This window comes from Apodemus sylvaticus, chromosome 15, assembly GCF_947179515.1.
Source record: "Apodemus sylvaticus chromosome 15, mApoSyl1.1, whole genome shotgun sequence".
Lineage (NCBI taxonomy): Eukaryota > Metazoa > Chordata > Mammalia > Rodentia > Muridae > Apodemus > Apodemus sylvaticus.
The window spans coordinates 30,598,508-30,622,858 of NC_067486.1; positions in this window are offsets into that span (position 1 = coordinate 30,598,508).

Consider the following 24,351-nt stretch of genomic DNA (forward strand, 5'->3'; position numbering starts at 1 on the left):
TATTCTCAGATGGCATTCTCACACAGCATGCTCTGAAGGCATTCTTATGTGGTGCTCTGTCACAAACCTCTCACACAGTGCTCTCATGCAGTGTTATTGTACTCTGTTCATACTAGGTTCTCCCACGTGGTCTCTCAGCACTCTAACATTGTGTTTCCTCACATGAGTCTCATGAAGTCATCTTTTGTGATGTTCCCACATGGAGTGAGCTCTCATACCAGGGCACTTTCCACTTGATCTCCCTTGATGTTCGTCCACAATATCCTCATCTCATTGTTCCTTTTGGAGCTGAGGTCTCCGAATGGCCACATCTACAAATGACTACTAGTAAAAACAAAACAGTCTCACAAAACACTCTTAAATTCCCTCTTCAAGAAATACAAGTTAGTGCCCATGAAGATCAAGAGATTTTTTTCCAGTAACTACTATGTGTCCTCTGAAAAATTTAAATAGCATTTTATGCAATACAGAGGGAAAACAAGATGAGAAAGTAAAGCCTCTGGGACTGTCATTTATAAATCTTTACAGGAACACTGACTATTCCTAGTGGGATTTCTCAAATCTTTTACTTCTTTTTGTGGAATGAAAAACAGCAAAATAGAGAAGCAAGGAGAAAAATTTTATTCGTTCATGTATGGTTACTATTGCTTAGGAATGGTACATTTAATTGCTTTAATTGTATAATTGATTTAAATCAAGACATAAGAGTAAATATGACTAGACAAAAATAAATGAGAGTAAACTAGTAAGAAATACTGTTTAACAATAAATTTTAGAAGCTATTAGAACTGATTAACTCAAAACTAAAATATCAAATTTCATATAGTAATATAAAAATAAACAATGTGTTAAATTTCCATGTAGGACTAAAATGAAGAAGAATCAAAGTACAATAAAGTGAGGATACAAACAGGTTAAAATACTGTAGACCTGTGTTGAAGAATCATTAAATCTGATGTTCCTCTTTTCAAAACCAAGATCAGAATATTTTTTGAACCTTCCATTATTTATTTTAATGATATATGTGTTAAAGGTTAATGCATTTTAAAAATTAATCCCCTCTATATTGGTATCTAGAAGGAGGCAAAAATGCCTCTTGCTAATTCATTTCTGGTGGTGTGGGTGCTGCCTCTCTGTAGGAACTGAATGAGAACTCTAGGCTGGTTCTGGATGACTGCCTGCCTCCTGATTGCCATGCTTTCTGGCGATAGATAGCGAGATCCCTTCCTTACAAAGTCAGCCCAGGCCATTATCTCCTTTTAGGAGATTCTCTCAAAAAGACATGACCATAACAGTTTCTTAAACTCTCTAGAGTCATTAGCGCACTATCTTCTCTTTCAATTTTCTTATCTTTCCTCTGTCTTCAGAAATTCAATTCAATTTTGGAAAGTTGTTAAAACTCTAAGAATGCAGTTTTCAGTACTTACCTGCTAGGAATGTTTATACAGCATTATAGAATTTATCCATTACTTTCTAAATTTCCTTACATAGTTAAGATGTTCAACGGAATATTCATGATTCATATGTGAAAAATAAAAGACTTATGTGGTCCATCAGCAGGAACATTATCTCATGACTAATTTCAGCTTTAAAATACTTTTAAAAATACAGTATTGTGGGAGGTACTTCCAATTCTTTTTATATAAGTTCTGGACTAAAATGCTAAATGATAATCTTTTAATATAGAAAAAGCTATCATATGAATGATTGCTTGATGGTGATTGAAATTTTTGAAAAAAATAAGTGATTAGTTTAGATTCTAAAGATATTCATTTCAAAACAGCAAATATTGTTAATCCTATCCCCTAGGATATATAATCTATTTTCATTTCTATTTCTCATAAGGAGAATGTCAAGGAAGAAAAATCTGCTTAATTACTAGCTGTTTCTCTTCTTGTTTTCCCAGTTCATTCAAACAAAAATAAAGCATTGTTTTTTTAAAAAATACTACTATTTCATAGTTTTTCCTTTGCCTGTTTTCTGAAAGACACTGGATGACAATCCTGCAGATCAATCCGGCTTCATACTTCCAGGTGTTAGAGTTACAGCAGTGAACCACCATTTCTGTTTTAAAGGAATATCCCTATCTACTATTTTTAATATGAAGAGGATGGAATTAACTGTTCTCTGGGCATTTCACAATTACTCCTGTCAGATCGTTTTTGAGTGTGTTCATGTGTGCATGCTTTTATACTTGTGCTCAAACAGAGGTGTGTCCTTGTGCTTTTATGCAGGAGTCCAGACCAGCACTTCGAATGTTCTCTAGTAATTGTTTACTAGGTTTTGTCTCTTGTCCTTTGTTTTTTCTTTTTGTTTTGAGAAATATTTGTTCACTGGAACATCATGCTCAGTGACTTGACTAGAGTAGTTAACATGCAAATCCTGATATGTGTGGAGAAATGTCTCAGTTGTTAAGACTTCTCTTAGGACAGTCATGACAAGACTTCAGATATAGGACACACATCAAAAGCTAAGTATCCAGCACTCTTTTGATCTTTTCTATGCTACACATATGGACAGACACACACACACACACGCACATGCACATGCACATGCATGTGCACACACACACACATGAGCATACACACACACACACACACACACACACACACACACACATACACACACTTTCTTATCCAGACACAAATACACAGATACACATATATAATTAAATACATATTTCAAAAGGACAAAATATCTCCAATATCCAATATTGGTTAACATATCCAAAATTAATAAGCCACTACAGTTTTTTTTTAATTGATGTGCCTTTAATTTTAAAATCTGTAGTTCTACAAAGTCTGACGAATTAACACTCAGAACATCCCGAGTCCTGTTATCAGCAGAAAATACTGAGAAATAATTTACCTGTACCAATTATCAGTGATATTATCACTAACAGCAAATAATTTTTCAAACTTTACTTATTGCTTTCAATTTAGCTTATGCATGAATATAATATTTTTAATAAATTAGGCTACATATTATTTTTATTAAAATGAATTGAGAAGGAAGTAGATAAAATTCTAGGAACCCTGACTATCCTTAAACTGCATGTCTGTGTATCTTATGGTCTACTGATATCCTACCAGGTGATTGATTCTAAAATCAACAGTGATCCCCTCCCCACCTCTTACTCTGTACCTAGTGTGGTTTAATTATCTGCAGACCAGATGTTGAAGTCTTGTAATGGTTTCTTCCTCTATATATCATTCTCTCTCTACCTTAATTTTTGAAACATAGTCTCCACTGATACAGAACTCAAAGATTGGATTGGTTGTCCTCCCAGAAATTCCAAGGGATGCAAGGGATCTCACATCTCTAACCATCAGTGCTATGGTTAAGACAAATAGTACTCACCTCATATTTGACACAGATGCTTTGAAAAGGAATTCCAAGCTGAGGAACTCTTGCATGTGTACTGAGGATTGTACTGAGTGAAACATTTTCTTACTTTTGTCTTCCTGGACTCAAAATTGGTATACACCAAATTCAAAACTAAGAAGAAGGAAACTAATGTATTGAAAAATATTACTTAGTCTGACAGTTGAATATTTACATTATTCTAGTTATCTGTTGTACATTTTAAAATCAGGACAGAAATATTTCTAATAGGAAACAAATATGATTTAATTAATAGTTGCTATTGATTGTAACTTAACAACAGTGCATTAATACTAATTGTTTACACAAAATGTCTGTCAACATGTAAGAAAACAAGATTGCACCAAATTATTAAAATCATAAAGAAAAGTATTGGCCAATGAAGTGCCACTAATAAGTAATTTTAAAATACATATGACATCATAAGTATAATAATAAATAAAAATCTGAATAATTTTATTATAGTGTTTAATTGCTCTTTGTTTAGGTTATATGATACAAGTGAATACAACTTCCATTCAGAATTGTAATTCAATTTTTTCTTCCAAATTCAGCTTGGAAAATTGAAATATACTATACTAGTAAATAAATTAAAAATTAAAAATGAACTATGGAAATTGAAATATTCTATCCTGATAAAGTCAATTCTAACTACACTCAGAACAAAAAAAATGTACCTCATTTTGACTATATATATATATATATATATATGTATGTATAATATAATAAAATCAACTTAAGAGGGTTATTTTTGGTTCAAAGTTTATAGCCTATCCTACAGAAGATGTTATGTCATTAGGAGCACGAGGCAGCTAGTCACCTTACATGTACAGTCAAGAGCAGAAACCTATGATTGCTGTTGCACAGCAAGCATTTTCCTTTTTATTTACTAGGGAATCAAGCCTATTTAAGAGTAACAACCACATTAAAAGTAATACTTCTCACATCAGAGCATAATCGTAAAATCTTTTACAGACATATGTAGACATCTTTTTCGATGGTACTTCTAAATGTCACTAACATGATACATTAATTATTACATTTATTAATTAACAAATAAAACTATCTATTTTACTTTATAGGGGATATCTAAAGCTTTGTGAATTGTGTTATTAATTTATTTTCTTTATAAATAAAATAATATTTCTATTTATCATCAATCTTGAGATACTAAAATATTCTTATACTCTTCAAATTTTTACTAATTTATCTCATTTCAACATCAGATTATCTTAATAAATCTGTTACTATACTTTTTATAACTCTATTTTCTGTCCTATCATAATAATCATATATTTTCTGAATTTCTCAATTATCATTTTCAATAATACTGATTAAATTCTTTAAATATTCTTGATTACTCTTTAATATTAAATTATGTTTTAAGCTGATCAGAGACATTTCATGGATATGTTAAACTTCATTCTTCTAAGAAATTACAAATGAATCCAAGGTTTTATCTATGACAGCAAAATCTTGATTTTTCATTCGCCTAAAGAGAATTTTGCTACTTCAGAATCATGGTTGAATTCATTTTATGTATATATACATATGTTCACACACACACACACACTCACACGCTCACACACATATCATATTCACATATTCATTCATAAGTTTGTACACATATCTGTGGCACAATACATATGTACATATAAATACTTATACAAATTCTGATATTGCAAACAAGCATTGTTTTGAATTATTACTGTGTACACTCACACAGACATTAGACAAGTTTATGCTCATAAACATGAACATAAGTAACACATTCTAATATACACACACATATATATATGTTCTCTCAGTAAATTCACAAGTGATGTTAATAGCAATGCTATATCACAGGGGCTCTCCACTAAAATGCAGAGGCATTTGTCTTGATTTTTGTTCATTTCACAGTCATGTTTCAATTTCTGCCTTCTAAATTTTGCAGAGGCATATAATTCTAAAACATCTTTAGAACATAAGTCATGGACAAACTATGATTAAAAGTTGTTTGGAAGGAAACAATTTATATTAAAATCCAAGGCTACAACTGAAATTCTTTTAAGATTTTAAAGTATTTATAAATATCGCTCTCTCTCTTTCTTTCTCTCTCTCTCTCTATCACACACACACACACACACTCACACGCTCACACACATATCATATTCACATATTCATTCATAAGTTTGTACACATATCTGTGGCACAATACATATGTACATATAAATACTTATACAAATTCTGATATTGCAAACAAGCATTGTTTTGAATTATTACTGTGTACAATCACACAGACATTAGACAAGTTTATGCTCATAAACATGAACATAAGTAACACATTCTAATTATTAAAAATTTCTAAATAAATCATTTACTTTTGTTCCCTTCTTGTTCTATTTTTATTAGATATTTTCTTTATTTACATTTCAAATGTTATTCCCTTTCCCAGTTTCATCCCCCAAACCAATTATACCATGCCCCTCCACATGCTTCTTTGAGGCTGTTCCTCCACCCACCCACCTACTTTCAATTCAGCAACCTCGAATTCCCCTACACTGGGGCATCCATCCACTCTTCACAGGACCAAGGGCCACTCCTTCCATTGATGCCTGACAAGGCCATCATCTGCATACATATGTGGCTAGAGACATGGGTCCCTCCATGTGTACACATTGATTGGTGGTTCAGTCCTTGGAAGCTCTGGGGCATCTGGCTGATTGATATTGTTGTTCTTCCAATGGGGTTTCAAACCCCTTCAACTCCTTCAGTCCTATCTCTAACTCCTTCACTGGGGACACTGTGCTCACATCAATGGTTGGATGCAAGCATCCACCTCTGTATTTATCAGGTTCTGGCATAGCCTCTCAGGAGACAGCTATATCAAGATCCTTTCAGCAAGCACTTCTTGGCATCCACCATAGTAGCTGAGTTTGGTAACTGTATATAGTATGGATCCCCAGGTGAGGCAGTCTCTGGATGTCTTCAGTCTGGATTTCCTTCAGTCTTTGCTCTACACTGTCTCCATATTTGTTTCCTAGAATATTTTGTTCCCCTTTCTAAGATGGACAGAACTCCACACTTTGGTCTTCAATTTTCTTGAGCTTCATTTGGTCTGTGAATAGTAACTTGGGAATTCCAAGCTTTGGGGCTAATATCCATTTATAAGTAAGTGCATACCATGTGTATTCTTTGGTAATTGGTTTAACACACTCAGGATATTTTCCAGTTCCAATCATTTGTCAACGAATTTCATGAAATCATTGTTTTTAATAGCTGTATAGTACTCCATTGTGTAAATATACCTGATTTTATGTATCCATTCCTCTGTTGGAGGACATCTGGGTTCTTTCCACCTTCTAGGTATTATAAATAAGACTGCTATGAACATCATGGAGCATGTATACTTCTTATATGTTGGAGAATCTTTTGGTTATATATACTATGTCCAATTTTCTGAAGAGCAATCAGACTAATTTAAAGAGTAGTTGTATCAACTTGTAATTCCAGCACCAAAGGAGGAGTGTTCCTCTTCTTCTACATTTTTACCAACATCTGCCATCACCTGACTTTTTGATTTTAGCCATTCTGATAATTGTGAGGTGAAATCTCAGGCTTGTTTTGATCTGCATTGCCCTGATGACTAAGGATATTGAACAAATAATTCTTTAGGAGCTTCTCAGCCATTCAATATTCCTCAGTTGAGAATTCTTCATTTATCCCTGTACCCCATTTTTCTTTTTTCTTTTATTAGATATTTTCTTTATTTACATTTGAAACGTTGTTCCCTTTCCTGGTTTCCCTCCAGAAAGCCCCCTATCCCATCTCTTCTCTCCCTGCTCGCCAACCAACCCACTCCCACTTCTTTGTCCTGGCATTCCTCTATACTGGGTCATTGAACCTTTTCAGGATGAAGGGGCCCTCCTCCCTTTGATGTCCACAAAGACCATCCTCTGCTACATGTGAAGTTGGAGCCATGGGTACCTCAGTGTCTACTCTTTGGTTGGTGATTTAGTTCCTGGGAGCTCTTGGTGTACCTTGAGATTCCACCTCACACCAGTCAGAATGGCTAAGAACAAAAACTCTGGTGACACCAGGGCCTGACAAGGATGTGGAGAAAAAAGAACACTCCTCCACTGCTGGTAGGATTGCAAGCTGATACAACCACTCTGCAAATCAGTTTTACAGTTCTTCAGAAACTTGGATATATTACTACCTGAGGACCCAGTTATACCACTCCGGGGCATATACCCAGAAGATTCTCCAACATTTAATAAGGACACATGCTCTACTATGTTCATAGCAGCCTTATTTATAGTAGCCAGAAGCAGGAAAGAACCAAAATTCAACAGAAGCAGGAAAGAACCCAGATTCAAAAGAAGAATGGATACAAAAAATATGGTACATTTACACAATGGACTACTACTCAGCTATTAAAAACAATGAATTCATGAAATTCTTAGGCAAATGGATGGTACTAGAAAATATTATCCTGAGTGAGGGAACCCTCACAAAAGAACACATATGGCATTCACTCACTGATAAGTGGATATTAGCCCAGAAGCTTGGAATATCCAAGATACAATTCACAGACCAAATGAAGCTCAAGAAGAAGGAAGACCAAAGTATGGATACTTTGGTCCTTCTTAGAAGGGGGAACAAATTACCCATTGGAGGAGATACAGAGACAAAGTGTGGAGCAGAGGCTGAAAAAAGACCATTCAGAGACTTCCCCACCTAGGGGTCCATCCCATATACTTTCACCAAACCCAGACACTATTGTGGATGCCAACAAGCACTTGCTGACAGGAGTGTGTTATAGCTGTCTCCTGAGAGCATCTACCAGTACCTGAAAAATACAGAGGTGGATACTTTCAGTCAACCATTGGACTGAGCACAAGGTCACAATAGCTGAGCTAGAGAAAGGAATTAATAAACTAAAAGAGCTTGCAGGCCCATAGGAGAAACAACAATATGTACTCGATTTTAAAATAGGGTTATTTGCTGCTCTGAAGTCCAACTTCTTGAGTTCTTTATATATATTGGATATTAGCCCTCTGTCAGATGTAGGATTGGTAAAGATCTTTCCCCAATCTGTTGGTTGTCATTTTAACCTATTGAGAGTGTACTTTACCTTACAGAATCTTTGAATTTTTTTTTTTTTTGATTTTTTGGACAGGGTTTCTCTGTGTAGCCCTGGCTGTCCTGGAACTCACTCTGTAGACCAGGCTGGCATCTAACTCAGAAATCCACTTGCCTCTCTGCCTCCCAATCCTTTTTTTTTTTTTTTTTTTTTTTTTAGGATTCATTTATTATTTGTAAGTACACTGTAGCTGCCTTCAGACACTCCAGAAGAGGGCATCAGATCTCATTATGGATGGTTGTGAGCCACCATGTGGTTGCTGGGATTTGAACTCAGGACCTTCAGAAGAGCAGTCAGTGCTCTTAACCACTGAGTCATCTCTCCAGCCCCAAATCTTTGAAATTTTATGAAGTCCCAATTGCCAATTCTTGATCTTAAAGCATAAGTTATTGGTGTTCTGTTCAGGAAAGTTTCACCTGTGCCCATGTGTTTCAGGATCTTCTTCACTTTCTCTTTTCAGTGTGTCTGGTTTTATATGGAGGTCTTGAACCACTTGAACTTGAGCTTTGTACAACAAGATAAGAATGGGTCGATTTGCAGTCTTTACATGCTGACTACCAGTGCAGCCAGCACCATTTGTTGAAAATGCTGTCTGTTATCCACTTGATGGTTTTAGCCCCTTTGTCAAATATCCATTGACCATAGGTGTGTGGGTTCATTTCTTTTTCTTGAATTCTATTCCACTGATCTTTTTGCCTGTCTCTGTATATACACCATACAGTTTTCATCACTACTGCTTTGTAATATAGCTTGAAGTCAGAGAAGGTAATTCCCCTTGTAGTTCTTTTATTGTTGAGAATAGTTTCGATATTCTGGGTTTTATTTGTTGTTGTTGTTGTTATTCCAAATGAATTTGCAATTTGCTCTTTCTAACTCCATGAAGAATTGAGTTGGAATTTTGTTGGGAATTGCATTGAATCTGTAGATTGCTTTTTGCAAGATGACCATTTTTACTATATATTTTACACATATTTAATTGGATATGTTCTTTATTTGCATTTCCAATGTTATCCCCTTTCCTGGTTTCCCCACTAAAAACACCCTATCCCAACCCTCCCTCCCCCTGCTCACAAATACACCCACTCCCATTTCACTGTCCTGGTATTCCCCTATATTGGGGCATCAAGCCTTCTCAGGACAAAGGACCTCTCCTCCATTTGATGTCCAACAAGGCCATCCACTGCGACATATGCAGCTGGAGCCCTACAGAGAACCAAATAACCCTATTAAAAATGGGGGTACAGAACTAAACACTGAATTCTCAACTGAGGAATACCAAATGGCTGAGAAGCATCTAAGGAAATGTTCAACCTCCTTAGTCATCAGGGAAATGCAAATAAAAACAACCTTGAAATTCCACCTCACACCAGTCAAAATGGCTAAGATCAAAAACTCAGGTGACAGAAGATGCTGGCAAGGATGTGGAGAGAGAAGAACACTCCTCCATTGCTGGTGGGATTGCAAGCTCATACAACTGCTCTAGAAATCAGTTTGGCAGTACATCAGAAAATTGGATATAGTATTATCAGAGGACCCACTATACCACTCCTGGACATACACCCAGAATATGCTCCAACATGTAATAAGGACTCGTGTTCCATTATGTTCATAGCAACATTATTTATAATAGTCAGAAGCTGGAAAGAACTGAGATGTCCCTCAACAGAGGAATAGATACAGAAAATATAGTACATTTACACAATGGAATACTCCTCAGTTATTAAAAACAATGAATTTGATTTTACTGTATTAATACTGCCATTCCATTAGCATTGTAGAAAGTTCCATATTCTGAGTTCTTTATTTATTTTCTTCAGAAACCAGTTCTTGTCATACCAATCTTTCATTTGCTTGGTTAAAATCACACGATGATATATAATATTATTTGTAACTATTGTGAAGTGTTTCATTTCCCTAATTTACTTCTTAACCTGTTTATCCTTTGAGTAGAGAAAGGCTAATGATTTGTTGAGTTAACTTTATATTCAGCCTCTTTGCTGAAGTTGTTTATCGGGTTTAGGAGTTTTGGTGGAATTTTGGGGATCACGTAAGTATACTATCATATCATCTGCAAATAGTGATATTTTGACTTCTACCTTTCTACTTTGTATTATTTTGGCCTCCTTTTATTGTCTGATTTCTCTGCTAGGACTTTGAGTACTATATTGAATAAGTAGGAAGAGAATCAGCTGTCTTGTTTAGTCCCTGATTGTGAGCTGTAGCAATGTTTCTTTTATGAATGTGGATGCACTTTCATTTGGGGCACAGATGTTCAAAATTGAGAATTCTACTTGGTAGATGTTCTCTTTTGATGAGTATGAGTCTTATCTTTTTTAATAACTTGTTTTTGAAAGCCTGCTTTATTTTTCCTTTTTATGCATAGAACTTTATGTGATACCTTAAATTATGTCTGATATTATCAACAGAATATTTTTCTAACATGTATTTGCTTCACTCTTTGTATTTATAGCTCTTTATTTTTACCTCCTCTCCTTTCTCTCTCTCTCTCTCTCTCTCTCTCTCTCTCTCTCTCTCTCTCTCTCTCTGAGTGAATGTGTATGTGTGTGTGTTTGTGTTTATGTGTTTGTGTGTTTCTCTTAGAAACTGTTAACAAAGACCATATGTATTTCCTAGACTTCCACAAAACTTTGAAACAAACAATGGAAAATGTAGATGGCTTTGAGTACAACATAGACCTAATGTCTCTGGCTTGATCCTGATCAGAATCAACACCAATGACTACCTCTTAGTTCTTCTAAAACACTGAACAATTTTCACATTTGCTCTACAGGTTTTACTTTTTCATGAATGTCATCACTCATTTTTGTTAAGGAGACTGGATGTCATAATTCTTCTCACTTGGTCATATATTTTATAAATTCTGCCACTTCTCAGGTTTCAAAATGAATAACTGCTTCTATAAGAATTAACTTGAGAAGACATTTTAAGCATAAAATCAAGAGTCCTGTTAAGTGTATGTCATTATGAGTGTAGGTAATTGAAAAATATAATATTGTGTTAATTATCATGAGCTTCTTGTAATTCTGACATATTTATAACTTGAGTATAATAATTATATTCTTAAAATTTTATTTTATAATATATGTAATGAAAATAATGATGTTAACCATATTTGTCACAAGTACATTTACTTGTAAGGAATTCTAGTTATAGAATTTAAATTTTAATTTTTTTAGATTGCCTTATATTTTATGTGTTATAAGTGTTTTGCCTACATATATGTATATGTAGCATGTATTAGCCCTGTACATTCAGAGTTAATTGTAGAATATCAGATTTCATTGGATCTAGAATTGAAACTGAATGAATGTGAGATTCTAAGCTATCACATAAATACTAGCAACCAATCCTTAGCCTTCTGCCAGAACAGTAAGAGTTCTTAACCAGTGAGCTATCTATCCAGCCCGGGTTTTAAACTTTTAATTCTGTTTTTAAGAATTGTATAAACATTTATTTTAATTATGGATCAGAAAGCTAGAAAACTAAAACTAGATGTTTCTTTATTTGATGTTATTCTATTCAAATTTTGTTTGTTATTTTAATTTCAAGAACATTGATAGTTAATATAAAATACAGTAACTTAGTCCAATAACTGAAATTTTTTCAACTAAAATTTAAGGTAATTTGTAGTTAAAATATGTGATTCACATATATTTCCTTTTTTGTTAATAGTTCTAAATTAGTGAGTGAGCTGGCTCCTAGCAGTATAAGACAAAACCAGAACAGTGAAGTGGGAAGGGATGGGTGGGAGAACAGGGGGAGGGAAGGGGGCTTATGTGACTTTCAGGGAGTGGGGGACCAGAAAAGAGGAAATCATTTGAAATGTAAATAAAAAATATATCGAATAAAGTGGGTGGGAGGACAGGGGGAGAGAAGGGGGCTTACGGAACTTTCTGGGAGTGGGGGGGGGGCTAGGAAAGGGGAAATCATTTGAAATGTAAATAAAAAATATATCGAATAAAAAAATTTAAAACAAAAAACAAAAAACAAAAAAAAAATAATTTTACATAGAGTTTATGCATAACAGAGGATTGCCTTAACTGGCATCAATGCGAGGGGAGCCCCTTGTTCCTGTGGAGGTTCTATGACACAGCATAAGTGAATGCTAGGGCACTGAGGCAGAAGTGGGTGTGTGGGTGGTGGAGCACCCTCATAGAAGCAGGTTGAGAAGGAAGGGAAAAAAGGGTTTTGGAGGGAAAACTAGGAAAGGGATAACATCTGAACTATAAATAAATACAATAACAAATTAAAAATAAAATAAAACACATAATTAAAAAGTACATTAGTGCTACATACATTGTAAATAAAAACTAATTATAAATTATAAATATAAATATATAAGTTGAGAAAACCCAGAATTGTATTGTCAGAAGAATAAAGTTCTTTTTAAAAATTTATTTATTTGTTTACTCTACAACCTTTCCAATACTCACTCACAGAAATCTTTGCCCACTCCACCTTCTTCTTATTCTTTTAGAAGGGGAAGCCCCAGCTGGTGTCATCCCTGTAAGCTTCCAACCCCTGCACAACTAGTAGCTGTGAATCTAGGTGTATCCTTTCCTACTGAGACCAGACAAGGTTATCCATTTATGGTTGCAGAATCCATAAACTGTCATGCATCAGGTACAGAGACAACCATTTCTCCAGACGTTGGGGGGCTTACTTGAAGACCAAACTACTCATCTTGTACATACTTTCAGAGGGGCTATGTCCCTCCTATGCTCATTTGTTGGTTGATGATTCAGTCTCCAGAAGCCTCCTAGAGACTAGGTTAGTTGATTATGTTGGTCTTCTCATAGAGTCCCTGACCTCTTGAGGCCCCTCAAACCTTCTCTCTAATCTTCCAAAATACTCCCTGAGCTCCACATGGACAGTTATTCTAGGTTCCTGTCTCCAAGCATAACAGAGTATCATGAACATTGTCAGGGATTGGTTCTTGCCCATGGTTTGGGTCTCAATTTGTTGTAGATATTGGTTGGTCATTCACTTAGTCTATGCTATATCTCTGTCCCTGCACATCTTGGGGCAGGACACATTTTGGATTTAATTTTTTTGATTGGGTTGTTGTCCTGCCTATGTGCAGGAAGTGTACAAGAAGTGGATAATTTCAGGATCCATATTCCCCCACTGCTAGCAGTTTCTGTTAGCACAAGACAAGAAAAAAAATGTACCCTTACAGAAGAAATTCAGAGTAACACTATGTAGATATTTCCTTAAATTTAAGTGAAAAAAATACTGAATATCAGTAAATCTTAAAAGAAAATGTGACTTTGTTTCTTCAACTATATTGGTTGTGTATCACTTTTTTGTAAGAGAACAAATTGAAGTGACTATGTTCCAAAGAGTATTTTAAACATTGACCAGACTGTGCAACTGCTAATTGCTTTCAAATCTTATTTCTGTGAAGAAGGTAAAACCATTACTTGCAAAATTTATTTTTTATACACAATTTATTGTTGGCATATATTTGATGATTAATTACATAGCAAAAGTTCAACATAATAATTAAATAATAAAATATAATGAGGAAAATATGCAATATCATTTGAAAATATGCATTAAAGTAACAGGGCTTATTTTTATGGTCTTTACATGGACTATTACTCAAAATATCAAATTATACTATACTTCTATAAAAAAATTATGGCTATACTTTGCCATATATTGCCACATAATATTTAATAAATGGTATCATATTGAATACAAAAAAATGAGTAATTTTTGTTCCCAAATAAACAATATTAAATCGTTTTCCAATGAACCTTTTTGAAAATTACCATTACTTTTCCATTAACTTTTTGATAATGATATGAGAAATTGTTATTTAGTATAGACTTTAAAATAAAACAAAAAGTTTAAAGAATTATTTCCAATTATTTCTAATGATATGCTGATATGCTCGTTGACTGGAGCATGATATCCATCTGAGAAGGTCTGTTCAGCAACTGATCAATACAGATGTGGAAGTACACAGCAAAACATTAGGTAGAGCTTGGCTATTTCTTTGGAAGATGTGTCAGTAGAATTGTAAAAGCCAGAGGGGTCAAGGATATGATAAGAAAGCCCACAAAATCAACTAAGCAGTAATCATATGGGCTCATAAAATTTGAATCAGGGAGCCTGTGGGGATGTCTCTCTTTTGCCTACTTTTGAATCCTTGCCACCTCTGTGTTGCTTCACCTAGCTTTAACATTCACGGAGATGCACAGTCTTATTGTAACTTCTTATGTCATGTCTAGTTGATATCCTTGAGAGGCCTGTACTTTTCTGAAGGAAAATGATGGAGACATGGATAATGGTGACATCTCGGAGGAGAAGATGGACTAGAAACTGGTAGAAATGTAATATATGATAGAATAAATTTAAAAATTAAAATAAATAGAATGAATTACTATACAAGTTGTGTAATAAATAGAACTACATAAGGGGATTGTTCTAATTCATTTTTTCTAAAAATGGGTGTAAATGAAAAAGATGTGTTCAAAATGAGGCAGTTATATTTTATGACAGAATGATTTTGATTCTTCTGACAGCAAGTAAACTGAAATTTCTAATAAATATCACAATATATTAGGCTGTTTTTTATGTTTGTAACTAGTGATAATAATTACCCAGATGAATAATTTCAAGTTTTATTTTTTAATTACACAACAAATTTTGTATTGTGTACTGTCCCATATTATTATACCCCTTATTAAAAATGTTGTTGAACTATCATAATCTTAAAACTGATTCTTAAAAATGAACAAATTTTTACAGTCTCTGACATATGGTTATTTATCTAAAATTTGATTTGAAATTTGGACAGTTATGCTATATGAAACTGAACTTTCAACTCTAAATGTACAGATATTTGTTCCCCATGGAAGGAACTATGGTTTAACATTTTGCTTCAGCAAATGCAATCTTGAAAATGTATTGTTCATATAGTATTTTAAGCATAAAGAAGGTTTGTTTTCAAAGTACAATGAGAGCATTCTGAATTGATGTTAGGCTGAATATTTTTTAAAAGTTATTAAGTAAAAATATATCACAGAAATATAGAAAGAATAAAGAAAATATATCACAAGAAGTGGTAGTAGCTAAATATAGGAATGTAAGGGTAAAGCAGAGAGTAAGGTTGGGGGAATAAGAAAAGAGAGAAGGACAGAGAAGAAGGAATAGGTAAATAAGAAGAAAGGAAGGAAGCAGGAAGGTACAAAAGAAAGGAAGGAAGGAAGGAGGGAAGGAGGGAAGGAAGGAAGGAAGGAAGGAAGGAAGGAAGGAAGGAAGGAAGGAAGGAAGGAAAGAAAGAAGAGACAGAATCATTAGAGCATTCAAGTGTGCCGATACACTTATGTCACGGTATTGGAAAATGTGGTTATCAAGCTATCAATAAAATTTGATTATCTATTTTATAATATAAAACAAAACTTTGCCTATATAGACTTCATAAGCATTCATTACTTAAATAAAGAATAATATAATGTGAATTTGCTAATGGTGGAAAAATTACAACATATTTGCATGGTCTTAACTTTCACATTTTACTCATAAATATTTAGTAATCACCAACAAAGGAATTTAAGGTATAATGCTCCTTTTTTATGTAGCCTTCCTTTAGATTAAAATTATCCTTTTATTCTAATCATTTTAAATGAAACTCTTCTAAAAATAAAGTAAATTTTATATTTCCATGTATTTTATGAAGGAATAAACTACAGCAAGCTTAAAATTTTAGTTAATCTGAAATTAACCTTGAATAGTTATATTTGTGAAATATAATGTTATTTTTTAAATAAGCTAAGGATATCAGTATCTTTATGCATCTTATCAAGGATGTTACTTGAAAATCAAATCAATCATTTAGCTACCAGAAAATCAGTAATATCATAAACTTATGTTCCTGACATTTATCACTTTTCAGTAACAGGAGCTATTATTGTAGTTCAAAAATTATAAGAAATATTTAAAAGTTAAGTTTGTTCCCATTTGTTTAATTCCTGTAACAAAACACCACAAGCAAGAAGAGATAAAGAGAAAACATTTCATTGGTCTTCTGGTTTCAGAGGATCAGAGTATATAATGTCAGAACAAAGGCCTGCAGACAGGGACATAAGAGCCAATATGCTGATGATCAAGCAGGAAGCAAGAAATATAATAAAAATGCCCTAAGTCTTTTGAAATAGTAATCAAAAACAAAGCTCATGTGACACATTCTTCAACAGGGCCACATGATCTAAACCTTACTCAACATTTCAACCAATAGGAAGCCAAGCATCCAAACATGAGTTAATGGGGTATTGTCACCTTCAAAAGTCCACTTAGCAACTAGTTGACCACACTTTAACTCCAGTACTGTAGAGCCTGAAGTAATATATCAAATAAAATGTTACAAAAATTCTACAATGGAAGAATAGAATCTATTTTTAGATTGTTCCTTTTTAACCAAAATAATTTGTTTTTAAGTATAAATTACAAATATGATTCTGACTATTTATGTCCTAATTAGCTTTGATAAATTTTCATAATTAAATATAACTTTTACAATATTTATTCAATACTGAGCCTTAATGTCATAAATGACATTTACTTGATACTATTGTCTAAATTTCATTAAAAATTCTTATATTTCACCTCTATGTGAATTTATTTAATTATATTTAATATCTTTAGTGAAAACTAGAAAAGGTTTTTATGGAATATGTTGCGTGATTGTATAGTTTATACTCAAAATTTAAGAACCAGTTAATTCAGCTGATAGTCTTATGAAAGAATGATAACAGTTGAAAGAACTGAAATGTCACACATGTAGCCAGTAAAATACACATATAAACAGCTACAGCCAATTGTACACTAGAAATAAATACTTACATTGTCAATCTAAACTGCTAACAGTAATACTACCTCATTATGATACTACAGCCACACTAATTATTATCAGTGAGCAATAACTAAATTCAAAATTCCTGTTACTAAAGTTCCTATAGGAAAAGTATATGTCTGAACTTTAATAATGCATTTAAATCCCAACTCAATTCTTCACAGAGTTAGAAAGAGCAATTATCAAATTCATCTGGAATAACAAAAAACCCAGGATAGCTAAAACTATTCTCAGCAACAAAGGAAAGTCTGGGGGAATCAGTATCCCTGACCTCAAGCAATACTACAGAGCAATAGTGTTAAAAACTGCATGGTATTGGTACAGTGACAGGCAGGAGGATCAATGGAACAGGATTGAAGATCCAGAAAAGAACCCACACACCTATGGCCACTTGATCCTCGACAAAGAGGCTGAAAACATCCCATGGAAAAAAGATAGCCTTTTCAACAAATGGTGCTGGTTCAACTGGAGGTCAGCATGCAGAAGAATGCGAATTGATCCATCCTTGTCTCCTTGTACTAAGCTCAAATCCAAATGAATCAAGGACCTCCACATAAAGACAGACACTCTGAAGCTAATAGAAAAGAAACTGGGGAAGACCCTTGAGGACATCGGTACAGGGAGAAAATTTCTGAACAGAACACTAATAGCGTATGCTCTAAGAGCAAGAATTGACAAATGGGACCTCATAAAATTACAAAGTTTCTGTAAGGCAAAGGACACCATCAAAAGGACAAATAGGCAACCAACAAATTGGGAAAAGATCTTCACCAATCCTACATCAGATAGAGGGCCAATATCGAATATATATATATAAAGAACTCAAGAAGTTAGACTCCAGAAAACCAAACAACCCTATTAAAAAATAGGGTACAGAGTTAAACTAAGAATTCTCACCTGAAGAACTTCGGATGGCAGAGAAGCATCTTTAAAAATGCTCAACTTCATTAGTCATTAGGGAAATGCAAATCAAAACAACCCTGAGATTTCACCTTACACCAGTCAGAATAGCTAAGATTAAAAATTCAGGAGACAGCAGGTGTTGGAGAGGGTGCGGAGAAAGAGGAACACTCCTCCACTGCTGGTGGGGTTGCAAATTGGTACAACCACTCTGGAAATCAGTCTGGAAGTTCCTCCGAAAACTGGGCACCTCACTTCCAGAAGATCCTGCTATACCACTCCTGGGCATATACCCAGAGGATTCCCCACCATGTAATAAGGATACATGCTCTACTATGTTCATAGCAGTCCTATTTATAATTGCAGATGCTGGAAAGAACCCAGGTATCCTTCAACAGAAGAGTGGATGCAAAAAAATGTGGTATATCTACACAATGGAGTACTATTCAGCCATTAGAAACAATGAATTCATGAAATTCTTAGGCAAATGGATGGAGCTAGAGAACATCATACTAAATGAGGTAACCCAGACTCAAAAGGTGAATCATGGTATGCACTCACTAATAAGTGGATATTAACCTAGAAAACTGGAATACCCAAAATATAATCCATACATCAAATGAGGTACAAGAAGAAAGGAGGAGTGGCCCCTTGTTTTGGAAAGACTCAGTGAAGCAGTATTTGGCAAAACTAGAACAGGAAAGTGGGAAGGGGTGGGTGGGGGGACAGGGGGAGAGAAGGGGGCTTACGGGACTTTCGGGGAGTGGGGGGCTAGAAAAGGGGAAATCATTTGAAATGTAAATAAAAGATATATCGAATAAAAAAAGAATAAAAATTTAAAGAAGCATAATATAAAGAAGCACTATATAAATTATATAATTAGCTTATGTTTTCACTATTTTATTTCCTAAAACTGATACTATTTGTCCATGTAATAGAGAAAGAAAATCTTAAACAATATTGAATTTTAAGTAACAAAAAGACAGTGCTCTCAGTAAATATGAATTTCAATATTTATTTACAATTTTACAATTTTATTTAGATTGACAACTGAAAAAATTAAGGAGATAAAAATTGGAATGGAAGAATTCAAAGGATTGTTATTTGCATATTACTGTACATAAGTTTCTCCAGGGAACTGCTTTAGCTGACACACACCCTCATCCAAGTGTCTGGAAACAAGATTAACAATCAAACAAAACGTAAAAAGGACAGTAACCCTCTTACTAAAAGAGAAACTAGGGAATCATGTTCATCACAAGAACCACAAATAATTAATATATCTTAAAATATCATGGAGTAACTGCAAACAAGCTAGTGAAGGACTCTTATGACTGAAACTTAACAACTTTGAATAAAAAAATTTAAACAGTTATCAGAAGTTTAAAAAATCTATACTCATTGATCAGTAGAATTATTATAATAAAAATGACCATCCTACGAAATGCAATATACAGCTTAAAAGCAATTCCATCAAAATATCAACACACCTCTTTATGAAACTTGAAAAGACAATATATTAAATTTCCTAGAGGAAAACAAAATAAATAGTATAGCTAAAACAATCCTGAACAATAAAAGAACTGGGGTAGCACCAGTCTTTTTTCCAAGCTGTACTAGAGCTATAGTAATAAAAACTGCATGATATTGGCATAAATGAAATATATCTATCTATCTCTACCTCTATCTCTATCTCCTATATCAGTGGAATTGATTCAAAACCAGACATATGGTGTTTCATATAGAAACCAAAAATACATGGTTGAAAATAAAAGAACATCTTCAACAAAGGTGGCTTCTCTAACTGGGTATCTGTATGTAGAAGAATGCAATAGATCTGTATTTATAACACTGAACCAAACTCAAGTTTGTGTGCATCAAAGAACTCAACATAAAACCACACATTGAACTTAATAGATGAGAGGGTAAGGAACAGCGTTAAACATTTTAGCATGTGACGATTTTCTGAACAAAACAAAATTAAAGTAGGCACAAATATCAAGAATTAATAAATAGGCCACCATAAAATTGAAAAGTTTTAGTAGGAAAAAAAAACACTGAGATTAAGACAAAACAATGGCCTACACAGTAGAAAAGGATTTTCACCAATTCCACATTAGTTCAAGGCTAATATCCAAAATATATTTTTAAAAAAACTGAGAAACTAGATATCAACACATCAAGCAATCCGATTTAAATATAGGATAGAAACCTAAACAGATAATTCACAATAGTTGAACTTCAAAGAGCAGAGAAATACTAAAATATTCAGCATCCTTAGCTATTGGTGATGTACAAATCAAAACTACTTTGAATATCCATCTTATAGGTACAAGATGGCTAAGATCATCAGCACACTTAACAGCTTATGCTGTCAGGGATGTAGAGCACTTGAAACACTCCTCCACTGCTGAAGGGAGTGTGAACCACTGCAACCTTTATGAAAATCACTATGGTGGTTCCTCAGAAAATTAATCAATTTTCCTCAAGACCTAGCTATACCACTCTTTTACATATACCCAAAGAATGCTCCAGCCTACTATAAGGACATTTGCTTAATTATGTTCATAACTGGAAACAACCTAGATGCCTCTCAACAAGAATAAGGAAATTGATATATATTTACACAATGGAATATTAAACAACTGTTAGAAAAATTCTTACAGTTGCCTACAAATAGATGCAACTGGAAAAAAATCATCCTGAGAGCTAACTCAGATTCAAGAAGATAAAAATAATATATATTCAGTTATATGCATATATTAGATGTAAACTATAGGATAACTATGGTACTATCCACAGAACCAGAGAAGCTAAGTAACAAGCAGAGTCCTTTGCAGGACAGACTTACCAAGGAATGGGTAGTAAAATAGATATTGTGAACTCTGGGTAAGTGGGGATGGCAATAGAAAAGATCAGGTATGGAGAAACAAATTAAGGAAAAAGCAACTACAGAAAGAGATGACTTAAATAGGTAGGAATTTATGGCACATAGTGGAAACCTAGTGTAGTAGAGACTTACAGAAACTCTAAGGATTCTAGTGAGGACTTCTAGTAATGAAGAATATGGAGCCTATACCAGCCACCTTCTGTAACCAGGTACAGTTTCAACTTGTTACACTGAGATACCAGTCAGCCACAAAACCTTCTACCAACAACCTTTCTTGCATACACAGTCTTTGTAAGATCCCGTGAGCTCTGCAGAGTTGATTATGTAGTCTGTATTCTTCTGGTGTTTATGACCTCTCTGCCATCCTTCCTCTTCTTTTTCTTCTGGGATTCCTGATCCTCACCTAATGTTAGGCTGAGTGACTGAATTTCTTCCCATTAGCTAGTGGAGGAAGTATACCAGATAATGATTGGACTAGGCACCTATCTATTAGTATAGCATATTAGAAATCATTTCTTGACACTTTAAAAAAAATCATCATGTTGCAGGACTTTCCCTCTCCAATTACATTAGTGCAGAGAAGGTCTATGATTAGACAGAGAAAAGGGGGCAGAGCTAAGATTTGTAGAGAGAGGGAGCATCCCAGAGTGGAGGAAAAGAGCCATGACTGCCTATGGGAACCAGAGTGACAATTACCAGCCACAAGTAGCTAAGTTTGCACAAGGTTAGAAAACTTGGGATAAAGCTTTTATCATTATGAATTGGCTCTAAAATTATTGTATTGACATCTTATAAATTGGGATATTCTTTATTCATAAATCAAATTGGTCAATTGTCTTAAGGGTCTTGATTTAACCAGGTAATTAGGTGATGAGGTGGCAGATCGTGGGGTGTGTGAGGTGTTGTATGGAAGCAAGAAGTATTTGGGACTCCACCCCATGGGAGAGTTGGCAGGCTGGCAGGACCACAGGAGAGATGGCCTGGAGGGGGCAAGAGATTTTTTGATAGTTCCCACAACAATACCAGTTATGTTTGGATCTATGATAGATTTCTGAGCCATCCAAGTTTTTGTTTCTTGTCATCAAGGCAGTGTTTTATAGGCACTATTGAATTCACCACAGTCCCTCAGAAAATAGAAAATGGAGCTACCATGACAGCTACCTATACCACTTTAGCATGTACCCAAAAGATGCTGCAACATTTGTCTCACGTTTAACTGGAGACTTTACAAAAAGCAGAAAAATAATATAGTAAAACATAGGAAACATAAGGCTGTAGAGCTTGGGCGTATATTATGAGGTGGGAACATGGAGGCTGGAGCGTGGTTTACAAGGAACATCACCGAAAGTGACTGATAAGGAGGACCCAGTGCATTAGTGATAACCACATCGAAGTTGCATATCAATGAGCCTTCTCGAAGGCTCTTATTAAATGGAATTAAATGGAGACTAGGCTGGCTTAGAGAATGTGGTCTGTATAGACCAACCACCATTGTCTTATGAGAAAAAGACTGATTGCAGAAGGACTTTTATTCAGTAACTTGGCTACTCTGAAAAGGAGTCACATTAAAATCCTTGAAGGGTTGTGTGATCCAACTGGAATTCAGACTCAAGCCTTTAATACTTCTGGATTGAACATAGAGTCATGCATTTAATCACTTTGTCTGGATCACAGGAATGACCTTACTACACACTTTTAATCCCAAAGAATAATGGTAAAGTCGGTTTGTAAAGGGAAGCAGCCATGTTTGAATGTAATTGAGGGACAGACAAAGTAACAAATCACAGGAAGATTTGACAAAACCAGAATGAGTGACACATGAATGAGAGACCAAGTCTCAAGAGAAAAGACGGGAAAGAGAGGTGATTTAAGAAAGCAGCGAAACAACAGAGAAAGGGGCATTGTGGGAAGAAGTAGGAGAAGGAAGAGTGGGGGGAAGAGGAGGAGGAGGAAGAGGAGGAGAAAGAAGTGGGGAAACAGTTTTACAGAGACGCTGTAGTGTAGGTGAAGGCAGAATGAGCCAGAGATTAAGGAGTCAGTAGAGTAGAACAGATTTTATAAACAGTAAGTTTGAGGCCAAGCAGAACAATTTAGTCAGAAGCCAGTTTGAATCAGTCATCTTGGAGAATCTAGGCCTAGAATAGAAGTGTCCAGATATAGGCCCAGGGATAGATAGAACAGAGATAGAAAACTTGGCTATGCACAAACAATGTGTTCATAAACCTTGGGTACATCTCTTATCTCATCTCATTCCTTCATCTGAAAAAATAAAAGAGACATTTACAACGGAGAATCTAGTAATTGTTCAGTCCATGATGCCTGACATTTTCTCAGTCCTAATCTGGTACTGTAGTCCTAGAGGATTCCAACAGCACTGATATTATATTTTGTGTTGAAATCCTGAGGAGTTGCCCTTAATACTGGCCAAAGCCACAGGACAAGCAAAATACCCTAGAGTAAGAATAACTGAGAAAACAAACAAACAAACAAACAAAACAGTAAGAAACCCAAACATTCCTTCTCCTACTTCTTTTTTCTATAGCCTGCCACAAGAAATAGTGGCCCAGATCTACATATTTCCTACTTCAAACAGTCTGGTTATGAAAATCTTTCACAGGTGCACAGCGTATCTTGGGATTTAGGTGATTAAAACTTAAAGATCTTAAGAACACAGGTGAAAACGAAGTGGTACAAGTCACTTCCTCCTCTATTGTGTAGGAAGACCCTTTCTAGATTCAGATAAATGCATGCCCATAAGAATTTTCCCAGGAAATTCTAGAAAATAAAACACAGCTGACAGATTTACTTTTTACTTTTTTGTAGATCAATCAGAATATTGGCTGTCCTTTCAATGCTCCCTGCACTAAGTATTCTATGATCTCTTTGGTGAAAACAAATATATTTGATGGAATTTCCACCCAAACTTTTGTTGATTGCCCAATCACCATCAGGTAATGCTACAGAGAAGATCAATAATTGCTTATAAACTGTTTCGGTAATAATAATAGTACCACCCCGCCAGGCCTCTGCACCACACTTTCCAAGCATCAGATAAAGCATAACTCTTTAAACTTGAATAATTAACCAAATATATTTATATATAAGAAACTTCCAGTTTCATAAACCCAATATTTCCAACCTCTCCAAAACACCAGAAATACGTCT